This window comes from Cyprinodon variegatus, unplaced genomic scaffold (genome assembly GCF_000732505.1).
Source record: "Cyprinodon variegatus isolate N-32 unplaced genomic scaffold, C_variegatus-1.0 Scaffold1788, whole genome shotgun sequence".
Taxonomy (NCBI): domain Eukaryota; kingdom Metazoa; phylum Chordata; class Actinopteri; order Cyprinodontiformes; family Cyprinodontidae; genus Cyprinodon; species Cyprinodon variegatus.
In genome coordinates this window covers 35,345-36,881 of record NW_015152241.1, presented here as the reverse complement: position 1 = coordinate 36,881, position 1,537 = coordinate 35,345, and the positions used below count along the sequence as shown (strand labels likewise).

At 37.5% G+C, this 1,537-nt stretch overlaps 1 long non-coding RNA gene across 1 annotated transcript in view; it reads right to left on the bottom strand.

Annotated features, from left to right (window-relative positions):
* LOC107104547 overlaps positions 1 to 1,333 on the bottom strand; it is a 3,464-nt gene extending 2,131 nt beyond the window's left edge. Inside the window, exons 1-2 of the long non-coding RNA XR_001482264.1 lie at positions 1,237 to 1,333; positions 115 to 218 (exon numbers count right to left, since the gene is read on the bottom strand). This is a non-coding gene — a long non-coding RNA (uncharacterized LOC107104547). The remainder of the gene's footprint in view (positions 1 to 114; positions 219 to 1,236) is intronic.
* Positions 1,334 to 1,537: the final 204 nt, after the last annotated feature.

The window sequence follows — 1,537 nt, the reverse complement described above, 5'->3', positions numbered from 1 at the left end:
GCTTCATCTTGAAAAACAATTTATTTTGGTATTTGGGGAACTACAAGTACCAAGTAACACTCATAAAAAAAAATGTGTTACTGTTGCTAGTGACAGCAAACAGTAAACACTTACGAAAGAGTCATAGAGGTCCCATCCACCCACTTCCAAGAACCTTCAGTTTCCTTGTCGTTCAAACCAATCCAAGGTTCTTGGTTTGCAAGACTGGAAATAAAGTCCTGTCAAATATCAGCATACAAAAGTTACATTAGTGGATAACTAGGCCGAAAATAGTTACCATGTTAATGTGCATGAACAATACACTACTGAATATACAGATCACTGGTATTTTCTACTATCTGGTTGCATACATTCATGGATTTTCATCTGTATTTAAGCTGAGGGAGGAAGCTGGAGTACCCAGAGAAATTCTGTGCATACATGGTGATTCCAACCCCAAAGAAGAAAGAAGATTGAGGCAAGAGGATTGTTTTACTGCAAGAAGGTTTGGGATCCACACCACAATGCTAACTACCAGCATCTCAAATGCTTAACTCCCTACTGATGAGTAGCCTAAAGCTCCATGCACTACAGGCATAGAATTATCTGATCTGCAATCCCCTGCTTAATTCACTACTGAATACCCATTCAGGATCCCTGGATTCTACATCACAATCACCAAAACAACTTCTTGAGAGTTCATTGGCTCCCTCAGCATCAAGTCAATCATTTATGCACCAGAGCTTCTGTTTGTAGTCAAGATGTAACAATTAAAGTCTCATGTCATATCATCAACATTACAGTGTTGGCAGCAACAGTTAAACTCTGCTTTAGTCCTCCGCAGAAAAAGGCAAAACCATAAGTCATAAGTCCTCCACAGCTTTAATCTGTTCCAGCAACAGAGCCATAAGGGTAAGCCTGTGCCTTGTCTTGCTCATGTACTAAAGAGTTTGAATCTTGTTGGTGATGCTAGATCCAGACTCAGAGAGCCTTCTTACAAATTACACACAATTGCTTTCTGAAGAGATGTGTCTGGCCGCTTGGCCAGCCTCCATTGTTTCTTTATTATTCATAGTTGAACAAATAAGAATACAATTTAGTCAAACTTGTAAAGTTGTCAATTTGATCAGGAACAAGTCAATATACTTGTGCCTGTATTTGTATTTTCATCATTTCCGGTTTTGTGTGATACACTATAAATAAAGGACATAAGAGGTAAATTATTGTGTATTATTGATGTTACAATGAACACAGCACCTGTTCATCTTTATCGTTTATCACCACCAGATCTGCTCCTCTTGATATGCAATCCTGTCTTCCTTCATCCCACAAGCCGCTCTTTGTAGAGACAAAGTAACAGGAGAAACTGAACTTTGTCCATCCTGTAGGACATGTTTTCTCTAAAGAAAAAATATATAGTTTTACATTTTAAGTACATTTAAATAACATTTTTGTACCAAATGTATATATGAATTTACAAAAGGAGTTATGTTAACATTTTGTTTTGTGATCGGATCCTTCTACCTAAAACTTTGGAAGAATCAGAAACACAGACTGA